The following is a 14,181-nucleotide window of genomic DNA, read 5'->3' on the forward strand; positions in this document are numbered from 1 at the left end:
GTTTTGGTTTATTGCCTTTGGTTACTAGCATGGTGGGAAAAGCAGAGAAGTTTATAAATGCAAGAGAGATGTCTTGTGCCCAAACATAGGCGTCTCTTAATGCAAGCGACAGATATTTGTAACACAGAAAAATAATCACAAGAAGCCCAACTTGGCTGCATTCTCACCAAGTTCTGGCCTTACTTTGCACTTGCCTGGGCTCATATAGCACAAGTTTCCATCGCACGCTTCCTCGCCTTTGCTAGACACATAACAAAAACAGTTGTTACGACTTGGGTTCATTCACAGCTAACTACAGTAGACCTTGCTTGTTTCATATTATTAAAACTACTTCAATAGATTTATTTGTAAGTTGAAATAATATTGAAAATGCTTTACAAATTTCATGTATACTATATACAAACATACCTATATACATATGTATTGTACGTGTGTATACATTGTATGTATGTGTATGTGTGTGTATATATACATATATATACCACACATACACATATATACAACATTACATGGTGTATTAGCGCAACCCATAACTAGTTGAGTAGTGCATTTTTGTTTTAACATTTTGAAATTTGAAGTGTTAGTGTTGTGCTGTTTAAGAAAGACACTGACTGATAATAAACATGACATTTACAACACATAAGATGTTTTTACATTTGACTGAAATAAGTAAAAATTTAATTTCCATAATTTGCTGGGCTAGACATTTAAACAATTCAAAACTTTCTCTTCCATGAAGGAAAGTAATTTAAATCTATATATCATCATGACTGTTCTATTTTTGCCACCGATCAGATGGACGTATTTATATTCTTGACACTTTAACCGACATGAAATAAGTAGATCTATCTTGGGAACGAGGAATTTAAATACATAAATAATCTTTGCCTACACATGCAAATTTTAATTATTTAAATAGTTTTTACATTAAAACATAACATCTTTTGCGAAAATATTTTCTTTTAACTGAGGGTAATCTAAATAAATAATAGTGTTGTGCACATAATAAGTACTAAAAAAAGAGCAATCATTATTATTTTCTGCTAAATGTATTATACATTTTTAAAAATTATTTACTTTATAGTTTAGGATTCTAGGAGAGAGAGAGGAGTGTATGTGTCTGTGTGTTTGTGTTATGGAGATAGCGAGTATGAGAGAGAGTGTGGCGAAGATTTAAAATGATCGGAAAGGAAAAGAGTGTATGAGAGAGAGGGGGAGGGGAGGGATATAGCATAAGAGAAATAGAGGGAGAGGGAGTGTATGTATGTATGTAACTATGTATGTAACTATGTATGTGTGTATTTTGTGTGATGGAGAGAGAGAGGGAGAGAGAATGAGAGTATGTGTGAGAAGTAAAGAGAGGAAATGTGGAGAGAAGGTTCAAAGGATAGGCGAGGAAGAGAGAAAAGGCGTGTGTTTGTCTTTGTGTTTGTTTTTGTGTGTGTGCATGCATGCGTGTGACGAGAATATGGCATGTTTGTAAATGTAAAAATATTTACAAGTTGTTATGCATGCATTACATGTATGAAATAGAACACTTTGTTGATGTATGGTGCACTTTAGTAACATTTTTGATAATTTAAGATGATGACGATCCTAGCAAACACGTGAACACTACTTGTGGCATGGCATGGCATTCAGTGTTGTTAAAAGTACTCGGAAAAAGTAATTGGGCTCAATTACAATTACTGTGGTGATAATGTAACTAATTACAAGTAAAAATTACTTTACATAGAAGTAATCAGTAAAATTACAATTACTTTCCGCTACTATTTTAAAACTGACCTACGATTCAATTTGTTTACACTTTGTTACATTAATAAACATATATATATATATGTTTTGTTTAAAAGTGATTTCATGTAATGATTAAATTTATTATCTTTTATTAAATGAATAATATTTGAGGACAAACTTGTTTGAATAACATCAAAAGACTTCATACAAGTAGCTACCTGTAATAAAAGTAACACACTTTAAATTTTGGAATTGACCTTACAAAACAAATGCATTTTAAAGTTCTCATCAGATAGATTCCCTCTCTTGATGGCAAAAACATCTTTACCGACACTAAAAAGACGCTCAACGGGACCACTTGACGGCAGCGATGTGTTAAATTTTAAAAATGCAGATTTTAGGATAGGGTAATGTTGGAGACACTGCAAGTCACTTTGGCTCTTCATATTTGATCATAGATGTTGTGCATACGATCGTAGCACTACAAGCGTAAAATTATAAACTTTACTAATACAAAAGTGTATGATCTTCTTGTTCTTAATTGTATTCATTATACTTTCCGAGAATAAAAGTAACGGCAAGTAAATATAAAGTATCGATTACCTTAATGTATCGATTACAATTAATGCTATGTATTCCGATTACAAGTACGAATTACATTTTTTAAATGTAATTCGTTACAAGTATAAATTACTTGAAAAGTAATCGTTACAAGTAATCCGATTACTTGTAATTCGTTACTTAACAACACTGATGGCATTATATGTGGTGTGCTCTGGTCACTATTTCTGGTAATACCCCCTAGAAGCGAGAAACACAACTAAAGTGTGGCACACTAGCGCACTCTATTCGCCATCTTAGTTATTATACCCTAGCAGCAAGTAATACATCTAAAGCTTTGGACACTAGCACAGTCTGTCTGCCATTTCTGGTATTACACCCTAGTGGCAAGTAATGCAAGTACAGTTTTGGAACTAGCACATTTTACCCACTATTTCTGACATTTAAGATGGTGGCGCTTCTGGTAGACATCACGTGTCCGACTTTCCCCAATTATTTTGAATATCATCATTAATTTTATACTACTTAATCTTCATCTCACCCTTACCCCCTCCCCTCTGACTTAACTTCTTCCAACTTCCTCCCTCATCCTCACTTCCCTTTCCTTCACCTTTTGCTCCTTCTCACTAATAATTTGATTACCCATTTCATTAATTTCCCCCACTTTATAATTTTAACTGCCCCTACATTCCTATGTTTGTATACCTTGTTTACTTCCCCTCTCTTTAATTGACTCTGTGGCCGAATGGATACAGTGATTGCCATCAAACTCGAGATCATAGGAGTGATCATGGATCAAGCCCCAGAGCTTTATTAAAACAAAAAAAAAAAAAACCAATGACTGTAGCACTACCTACATTCCAACTACTCAACTAACTGTGACATAATTCAAGATGACAGACATTTAATATGGTGGACAACAGCGACATCTAACCTCACAACTTCTCAACAAAGTTCAGAAGGGGAGAGAGGAATAAAATAAAAAATAGATTAAGAAAACGAGAATTGGGAGGAAGGAAGAGAGTACATCTCCACAGACACAAAAATCAATTATAATAAATTAATAACAGAATAATTAATTATTATTAAGAGTCAGAGGCCACCATTGTGTGGGAGGGAGGGAGGGAGGAGAGAACAATAGAAAATGTTTTAAAGATGAGGGTTCAGGGGAGTGACAGTGATTTATTATCCTAATTTGCATATCTTTGAGTGATCCAGAACGCCTTCGCTCCCCCTACTCTCTTGTTAAGGAATAACACAGTGAGTGGGCACATCCAAGAAGCGACGGAAGGAAGATCTTTGGTCTCTGGTAGTCCAAGAGAAATATACGTATGTTGTGAATGGAAGCAGGTAATTCTGTTTATGCCCCTGTCTGTAGTAGCTAACCAAACATTTTGAACTGAATTTACTACAGTCCGACTTCATGACTTCTACATAGGTCTGCTGAAAACAATGTTTTCACCTACAGGAAATCCAGGCTGTGTAAATATTTTAACAGAAATACAGCAGTGATTTCTTAGTCATATAAACATTAAAGGTAGATAGCTGTACTGCTGTTTTTGATGTGTAAACATTTAGCTCTCGGTATGCAGCATTTGGTAGGAGTAATTTCATATATGGAATGGAAGTCAAATAAATGGAAATGTGTAACTATGGTGCTGAAGTCGTCAAGATGATGCACCCACATGTAGCAACATAAACCCATATATAGTCACTTTCGTAAACATTAGGGAACAAATCAAACATATTGATGTGTCAAATTAAATTCTATTATAGTGAAACTACCCTGTAATATATTTGGTAAACTAAAATAGACATAGTAAAAAGTAATTAAAAGTTTTAAAATAACCAAGAAACTTGGCATTACAATGACTAAACCTAATACATATTCTTCTAAGACAATCCCAATAGGCTCGGTAGCACAGCTGTAGATCAAGCACTTGTTAAACTTAAGGGGAATTTTTTACGTGATTCAAACCTCGTCACTGGAAAAAATATATTTTTTTTAATAACATAATATAATATTAGGTATATAATAATAATAATAATAATAATAATAATAATAATAATAATAATAATAATAATAATAATAATAATAATAACAACAATAATAAATCTGCTCAATAAGGATAAGGTTTGTTTGAAAGACATATTTACCAAAAGATTTGTCATTTAGGCAAAAACAAATACACCAATGTATATTAAAGTGTTTTAAAATGTTCTGAAGTTAATATTTTCGTAATGCTATATAACTTTAACTTCTAACATGTGAAAAAACTTTACAGCATTAACTCTTTAGTGAATTTGAACAATATGGGCAATATTTGAATAAAATTCCTGTCAAAAATAATGTTCAATGCCGGGGTTTAGGATTATTTCAAGTTTTAAATATCCGGTTGTTTCGTGCTGCTATCTGCGTGTGGTGTTGGCAAGCAACATTTACGATTCAGGCAGCGAATTATAGCTGCCTATTGGTGTGATTCGCATTCCAAAATTTAGGTGTTTGAAAAGCGAATATTTTATTTATTAGTATATTTATCATGCTCTGCATTATTTAAATTTATTCTACTTTAAATTTCGTGTCAGAGTTTGTATTATAAGTTTATATGCAACATGAACAACGTGAGAAGGATTAAATTAGCTGGTTAGCGAGGTTAGATGTTTACATATCACTGGTGAGTAATGAAAGACTCCCTCACATTTTTTTTCCGTTACATATCCAACAAAGCTTACACTCCGAACGACAGCATATTTTAAGACATTTAAAACTAAAATATACTTTACTGGTAGTTTGCCTGCACATTTCATTTTCTAGACTTGCGTTTCTATAAACTCTTTCTGATAACATTAATAATATCATATTACTTATGGTTAATAGAAGTAACCATTCGAAAAGCCCTGGTGATGGAAACTGATGCACTTGAGGTTATCCTGGAAAAGTGTTTCCATATGGTTGACCACAGGGACTGGAAGTAACGCGCTACTAGTAACGACGTTATTCGTAACAGTTACTTTTTGTGGTAACGATCGTGGTAACGCAATATATTAAGTTTTCAGTAACTGTAACTGAATTACATTTTTCTGCCTTAACGTAACGATAATTGTCGTTACTTCTTGTGTTACATTTTTTAAATGTATTTCTTATTGAACGAACAACGATTTATTGATTTTTTCAATCCCAGAACGAAAATCCCGACAATCATATTGTTATGGGTGTGGTAGTTGGCACCCATGACAGTTAGAAAGTGCATGATGTAAGATGGTGTCATATTGATGTATTTTGTAACAGTGACTACAACGTCATATAATAAAGATATAACATGGCGCAGTCGACAGGATTTTGTGTTTACCTTAAATGATTATACTAAGTAACAAGACCGGGCCAGTAACCACAGTGAAAGTAGGTGCTAAGTAAAATATTCGTATGTAAACAATGGCCGTGGGTGGCGGAGTTAAGTTGCCACCTGATTTGGACTTACATAGCAAAAATGCATACGCGGACTGGAAGTTTTGGGAGTCAGAATTTGAAGACTACCTTGTGAGTACTGGACAAGACAATGCCCCAGACAAGGTTAAAATTTCACTTTTGCGAAACATCATGGGCAGTGATTCCTCTCGCATTTTGCAAACTGTTGACATGGTGGAAGAGGATAAGAAAAGTTATGTTAAGTGGAAGCAGGCCATAGAAAGGTACGTCCGACCCAGGATCAATGAGGTCTTTGAACGATATGTGTTTGCTCAGAGGTGCCAAGAAGAAGGGGAAAGCTTTGAGCATTTTTTCACTGCCCTACGACATCTCGTGAAGAACTGTAATTATAATAACACCACCGGTGAGAGTGCGGAAAACAAGATGCTGCGGGATCGTATAGTTCATGGTGTACTAGACAAGGCCGTCCAAGAAGCTTTACTACGAGTTGATAACCTCACATTGGAAAAAGCGGCAGCACATTGCAGAGCGTGTGAGCAGAGCAAGCAACAAGCACATCTAATACACAGCAAGAATGGTGATAGTGAGTCTGACACTGTTTTAATTAGTGCGGTTAGTAAAAGCTCAAGTGAACAGCGTCAGAGGCCGGTGAAAGATGGGGAAACAAAGGGAGAATTTCAGTGCAGGCGATGCCAGTCAGTGCACGGACCCAAAGCATGCCCAGCATATGGAAAGAAATGTGCTAAATGCGGAGTCCTGAATCACTTTGCAAGGTCATGTAGAGTTCGTAAGGTACAAGTTGTGGAGCGAATTGAATTATCCAGCTCGCAAGAGAGTCTTTATTGTGATAGTGTCAGTGTATGTCCTGTTGATATTAGGGGTCGCATAAAAAGCCACAGAGACAGCAGTAGTGCTTCCTACCCCAATGAGTGGCAAGAAAAAGTAAGCATTGAAGGCGTAAAAATGATGGTGAAGCTAGACACCGGCGCACAGGTTAGTGTACTTCCACTTCAGGTTTTTAAAAAAGTGGACAAGCAGTTTAGGGTTGAGCCTACGAACGTGAAATTAAAGACTTTGGATGGTGTTATCACACCTGTGGGTAAAGTAACCTTGAACTGCCAAGCTACGAGAGCTGAAGCTTATATAGACTTTATGGTAGTAGACTTGGATGTTGTGCCATTGCTCGGGTTACCAGGATGCATACAACTGAACTTAGTGCAGCGGGTGCACTCTGTTGACAACAGGACGGCGAAAGACAGTTTTGTGCGACAAAATGAAGATGTGTTTCATGGCCTGGGTTGCTTTCCTCAAGAAGGTAAAATCATTACTAAAGTAGGAGCTGATCCTGTATGTTGCCCTCCTAGACGAGTACCTCAGGCCTTGAGAGGGGCACTCAAAGCTGAACTTGATAGACTAGAGACAAAGGGGGTTATTCAAAAGGTTGATGAGGTTGATGCCAGGGCATGGGTAAGCAACCTAGTTGTCACTGAAAAACCCAATGGTAAGCTTAGAGTGTGCCTTGATCCAACGGACCTAAATAAACAAATCAAACGACATTATCACATGGTTCCCAAACTCAGTGACATCAGTGAGCAGCTGGCAGGGAAAAAATACTTCTCCGTATTTGATCTAAGGGAAGGTTTTCATCAAATTGAATTAGGGGAGGAGGCATCACTGAAATGTTGCTTTTCCAGCCCATTTGGGATCTACCGATATCTGCGACTACCTTATGGAATAGCCAGTGCACCAGAACTTTTTCAACATCTGGTTGAAAGTAATTTTGCAGACATACCTAACACAGTAATATACTTTGATGATCTACTCTGTATGGGAAACACCGAGGTAGAACATGATGAAGCTGTTCAACGAGTGGTGGAAAGGGCTAGGGCTCGAAATATAAAATTTAATGTGGATAAACTTCAGTACAAAGCTATGGAAGTTAAGTACATTGGCCATGTTTTCTCTGCAGCAGGTATGAAAGTAGATCCAGAGAGAGCGAGGACACTAATTAATTTAAGAACACCCTCAAACAAAAAGGAATTGCAACAAATACTGGGGATGTTCAATTACGTTCGTAGTTTCTTACCGCAAATGGCAACACTTACAGCACCCCTATACGAACTACTGAAAGGGGGAGTCGATTGGCAGTGGCTACCCTTACATCAGATAGTATTTGATGAGCTGAAGCAGAAAGTCGCTGATGCACCTGTCCTTGCATTATTTGACCCAGAGAAAGAAATCACCTTACAGTGTGATGCATCACAGTATGGGCTAGGGTGCTGTTTGTTGCAACAATCCAGTTCCGGTAACCTTCAGCTTGTCACAACTGCTTCAAGAAGCCTATCAGACAGTGAAAAGAACTACTCTCAATCAGAAAAGGAACTTCTAGCCATATACTTTGCAGCAACAAAGTTTCATGACTTTGTTTATGGTCGGACGGTAAATGTTCAAACAGACCACAAGCCATTGGTGGCAGTTATGAACAAAAACATAGGGAAGATAGGTTCCCCTAGACTACAGCGCCTCAGGCTCAAACTCCTTAAGTACTCACTGAAGGTGTACTATGTACCGGGAAAAGATCTGCACTTGGCTGATACAATGTCGAGAATGCCACTCCTGGAGACTGAACATGATCCTGAAATGTTGGAGGTGGTACATTCGTTGAGTGCACATTTACCAATGAGTGACAGTAGGAAAGTGACGTTTCAAAGAGAAACTAAGCAGGATTCCATCCTTTGTAAGGTGGCCAAAATGCACCAGGAGGGCTGGCCCCATACCAGTAAGATGCTAGGGAAATATGGTGAATACTACAAGGTTCAAGATAACCTACACATAGAAGATGGAATAATATTCCTTGGACACAAAATTGTGGTACCCCATACATTGCGGCAATATGTCCTGCACCTGGTGCATGAAGGGCATTCGGCAGTTGAGAAAACTAAGGCTAGAGCACGGCAATTATTCTATTGGCCCCGAATGGCGAAAGATATAGAGGAACATGTGTCAAGGTGCGGGATATGTGAAAAATTTAAGAGGGCTAAGTGCAGGGAACCTCTTATACCACATGAAGTTCCTAAACTGCCATATTTCCAAGTCGGTACAGATATCCTTGAAGTAGCCGGGAAGGCTTTCCTGATACTGATTGATTACTATTCCCACTGGATTGATATTCGACCATTGGCTGCAAAATCTTCTGCATGCACCATAAATGCAATGCAAGATGTCTTTAATGTTCATGGGTTTCCCAGAGTCCTCATTTCAGATAATGTACCCTTCAAATCTTATGAGTGCCAGCAGTATTACAAAAAATATGGCATCACACTAACTACTTGTAGTCCACACTACCATCGAAGCAATGGGATGGCAGAAAAAGCTGTGGGAATCAGTAAACAGATCCTACGCAAGAGCAAATCAGAAGGTACTGACCACAGGGACCTCCTGCGTGAGTATAATAACACCCCTATCACTGGGCTGCAGGCATCTCCAGCACAAATCTTATTCAGTAGATGTGTTAGAACCACCATGCCCATAACCACAGCCATGTTGCAACCAGTTGTTCAAGAGGGGATCTATGAAGCCTTGCAAGCCAGGCAGGCTAAGTTCAAGCAGTACTACAACAGGTCAGCTCAGAAGAAAGACGTCAAATTTCAGGTAGGCGAGCGGGTAGTCACGAAGATAGAAAGTGACAGTGTCTGGGAGCCAGCTGTAGTTATCTCACGAAGCCGTGAACCACGGTCATACCTCATCAGGAAAGACAGGAGTGGCAGAGTGGTCCGAAGAAACACGTGTCATTTGCGCCCTTCACGGTTCAGAGGAAACAGACAGATAGATTGGGTGCCATACCAAGAAATTGATGAAGGAGGTCAAACAAGTCCTACAGTGCAGGGTGGAAGAAGAAGTACTGATACAGACATAGAAGGTTTTAAGGGATTTAATAATGACAGTGAGAGGGTAACAAGTGATGATCCAGGAATAAACAACGGTAGGGACTTGCCAGACAGCAGAAGCAAAGACCATTACGTGACCAGGAGTGGTAGGAGGGTCAAAGTGAAACAAATGTATGAAGGGTAACATGTAACATGTATAAGGAAACCTGAGGTGATGAAAAAGGGGGAGGTGTTATGGGTGTGGTAGTTGGCACCCATGACAGTTAGAAAGTGCATGATGTAAGATGGTGTCATATTGATGTATTTTGTAACAGTGACTACAACGTCATATAATAAAGATATAACACATATTATGTATTTGCGATGGTATTTCTTGTACTTGTAAAACTGCTGATGACTAGCCTGCGCTCGTATTTTGTTTTGATTGTCATTTATTTAATATTTGCAACATGCGGGTTTACTGCTGTGCTGTTTAATTAATTAACCTACCTGTACACATGCGCGAAAGCAATGACAGAATCCAATGAAGCGAGAAGCCAAGAAAGCAGTCCAGAATTTTCGTTGCCGTGGCCTTCATATTCTAATTTTTTCGAAGTTTGGTCGAGTGATAAAAATAACCTTATTGTGAAGTGCTTGTTGTGTGGTTCTGCGAACAATTTTGTAGTGTGAACTAATTACTCAATGTAATTAAGACCTATTTAAATTTTTTCAGTTTAAATAAACATATATATTGACTAAACACAATATGTTTTATTAACTTTTAATTATAACAATATTACGTATCACATTTTTAGTTTTTCACAAAGTAACTGTTAAAGTAACTTACAGTTACTTTTCTCAGAACTGTAACTGTAACTGGTTCATTTTCAGTAGCGTAACTTGTAGTTGTAACAGGGTTACATTTCCAATGGAGTATTTGTAACTGTAACTGAGTTACTTTTTAAAAGTAACTTTCCGGTCCCTGGTTGACCATTACCATACCTGGTATGAGAATACACCGGTGAAATGACTCCTGGTCAAGAAATAAATCAGCTACCATAGACATAGAAAGTTTGGGAAAATTTATTGTATGCCATACATACAAATCAATTTACCAATGTTTTTCAGAGTTGAGGTAAACAAACCAATTAATTTATCTTAAAAAAAATTAATTAAAATATACTAACTAAAAACAACTGCATTCTTGGTTTTCAATAACTTATCATAATGGTAGGAAATCTTGAAAAAATTTCTCATTTTTAACATTTAGTTCTTATAAGTGAAACACTGTATGTAAACATAAAGGCCATTCATTCTTGTAATACTGAATACAGGATTACCAGTCTTCTTGTTTTAAAACAAAAAGGTATTAGTAAAAATGTTATACAAAAGTAAGCAGATACAAGTTATAAATCATTAATTAATGCAAAAAAAGCCATTAATTTTGCAATATTAAAATTTCCATAAACAAAAAGCAAGCATGTGAATAAACACCAAACCAGATGTGAAGAGTGTGGAGAAAGGGACATTTGTTGTATGACTCAGGGAGTGAGCAAGAGGGGGATGGAAAGGGAATGGGGGGAGGTAGCATTTGGTTACCTGATGCTGCTTGGTAGCACAATTAGGCTGTGGAGTGGGACCGGACAAGCGATTGGGGAGAGTGGTGCTGTAGTCAGTAGCGTAGCTAGTATTTGTGTATGGGGGGTGTTAAAAGCATGGCGCCTCTCCCCCCCCCCCCCCCCCCCGTATTAAAGCGTGGGAGTCCGGGGGTCCTTCCCCGGGAAAATTTGGATTTTAGGGTGTAAAATAGTGGTATTTTAGCTGTTTTCGGTACTTAAATTTAAATATTGTAATGGTAAAATTTTTATTAAATTTAATATGAAATTTGTTTGAGTGATGAATAAAAAATTTAATTAAATAATTGGGGATAAGGGGGGGGGGGTTTGAACCCCTAATCTCCCCCCCCCCCCCCTGGCAACGCCCCTGGCTGTAGTCAAGAGGCTCTTGTAAACTGGAGGAGGATTTGAAGAAGTAGGGAAGCAGCGACTAATTACCTGTTGCTAGATAGCGCCAGTAGAACTGTGGACAATGACCGAGCTTACGAATGGGGAAGCCAGTGCTCCTCCTCACGAGGCTCTTGTGAACTGCAGGAGGGTTTGAAGAAGTAGGGAAGCAGCGACTAATTACCTGTTGCTAGATAGCGCCAGTAGAACTGTGGACAATGACCGAGCTTACGAATGGGGAAGCCAGTGCTCCTCCTCACGAGGCTCTTGTGAACTGCAGGAGGGTTTGAAGAAGTAGGGAAGCAGCGACTAATTACCTGTTGCTAGATAGCGCCAGTAGAACTGTGGACAATGACCGAGCTTACGAATGGGGAAGCCAGTGCTCCTCCTCACGAGGCTCTTGTGAACTGCAGGAGGGTTTGAAGAAGTAGGGAAGCAGCGACTAATTACCTGTTGCTAGATAGCACCAGTAGAACTGTGGACAATGACCGAGCTTACGAATGGGGAAGCCAGTGCTCCTCCTCACGAGGCTCTTGTGAACTGCAGGAGGGTTTGAAGAAGTAGGGAAGCAGCGACTAATTACCTGTTGCTAGATAGCGCCAGTAGAACTGTGGACAATGACCGAGCTTACGAATGGGGAAGGCGGTGCTCCTCCTCACGAGGCTCTTGTGAACTGCAGGAGGGTTTGAAGAAGTAGGGAAGCAGCGACTAATTACCTGTTGCTAGATAGCACCAGTAGAACTGTGGACAAAGACCGAGCTTACGAATGGGGAAGGCGGTGCTCCTCCTCACGAGGCTCTTGTGAACTGCAGGAGGGTTTGAAGAAGTAGGGAAGCAGCGACTAATTACCTGTTGCTAGATAGCGCCAGTAGAACTGTGGACAATGACCGAGCTTACGAATGGGGAATGTCAGTGCTCCTCCTCACGAGGCTCTTGTGAACTGCAGGAGGGTTTGAAGAAGTAGGGAAGCAGCGACTAATTACCTGTTGCTAGATAGCGCCAGTAGAACTGTGGACAATGACCGAGCTTACGAATGGGGAATGTCAGTGCTCCTCCTCACGAGGCTCTTGTGAACTGCAGGAGGGTTTGAAGAAGTAGGGAAGCAGCGACTAATTACCTGTTGCTAGATAGCACCAGTAGAACTGTGGACAATGACCGAGCTTACGAATGGGGAAGCCCGTGCTCCTCCTCACGAGGCTCTTGTGAACTGCAGGAGGGTTTGAAGAAGTAGGGAAGCAGGGACTAATTACCTGTTGCTAGATAGCACCAGTAGAACTGTGGACAATGAACGAGCTTACGAATGGGGAAGGCGGTGCTCCTCCTCACGAGGCTCTTGTGAACTGCAGGAGGGTTTGAAGAAATAGGGAAGCAGCGACTAATTACCTGTTGCTAGATAGCACCAGTAGAACTGTGGACAATGACCGAGCTTACGAATGGGGAATGTCAGTGCTCCTCCTCACGAGGCTCTTGTGAACTGCTGGAGGGTTTGAAGAAGTAGGGAAGCAGCGACTAATTACCTGTTGCTAGATAGCACCAGTAGAACTGTGGACACTGACCGAGCTTACGAATGGGGAATGTCAGTGCTACTCCTCACGAGGCTCTTGTGAACTGCAGGAGGGTTTGAAGAAGTAGGGAAGCAGCGACTAATTACCTGTTGCTAGATAGCACCAGTAGAACTGTGGACAATGACCGAGCTTACGAATAGGGAAGGCGGTGCTCCTTCTCTTTCTTCCTCCCGGCTCTTGTGAACTGCAGGACTGAGCGATGAAGCAGGGGAGCAGCGACTGATTACCTGTTGTTGCTAGATAATGCCAGTAGAACTGTAGACAAAGACTGTTTCGGGGACATGGTAGGGTGGTGCTCCTCCTCACGAGGCTCTGGTTTTATGTGGGAGGGGATGATGAAGCAGCGGTGCAGTGACTGATAATCTGTTGTTGCTCGATAGTGCCAGTAGAACTTTGACAATGGAGAAGGTGGTGTTTTTTCCAATGAGGGTCTTGTATTACGCAGAAGGGGATGGTGAAGTAAAGGGGCAGCGCCTGATTACCTGTAGTAGTTGCACGAAAGTGGTAGTAGAAATGTGGACAATGACCGAGCCAGAGACTGGGGAGGGTGATGTTCCTTCTCACGAGGCTCTTGTGCTTAACCATGGGGTGATGATGATGTGGAAAGGGGGGGGGGGGGGGTAACTGCTTGTTTCCTAATGCTGCTCGATGATGTTAGTAAAGCTGTGGTCAGTGACAGGGCAGGTTACTTGTGAAGGGGATTGCTCTCGATCATAGGCTCAGGTGTAAAGTTGGAAGGGGTTTTGAAGCTGGGGCAGCAGCTGATTACCTAATGCTGCTCTTTAGTACCAATAGGCGCAGGACAATGAATGAGATGACAGGGAAGGGGACGCTTCTCCACACTAGCCTCATTGGTTACGCTTGATGTGTGGGATGAAGTGGGGGAAGCAGGTAATTACTTGATGCTGGTCCGTATCACTAGTAGACTGTGGACAGTGTACTGGCTGGTACAGTGGAGGAAAGTTTTCCTCGACAGAGGCACAGTTTTTTTTTATGTGAGAATGAGGTGTAGAAGCAGGGTA

General features: G+C 39.9%; 1 protein-coding gene across 1 annotated transcript in view; it reads right to left on the bottom strand.

Annotated features, from left to right (window-relative positions):
• Nucleotides 1–14,181, bottom strand: part of LOC134531337 (protein tincar) — a 300,099-nt gene that overhangs the window by 17,279 nt on the left and 268,639 nt on the right. The window lies entirely within an intron of this gene.

Source organism: Bacillus rossius, chromosome 3 (assembly GCF_032445375.1).
Source record: "Bacillus rossius redtenbacheri isolate Brsri chromosome 3, Brsri_v3, whole genome shotgun sequence".
In the NCBI taxonomy this organism is placed as follows: Eukaryota; Metazoa; Arthropoda; class Insecta; order Phasmatodea; family Bacillidae; genus Bacillus; species Bacillus rossius.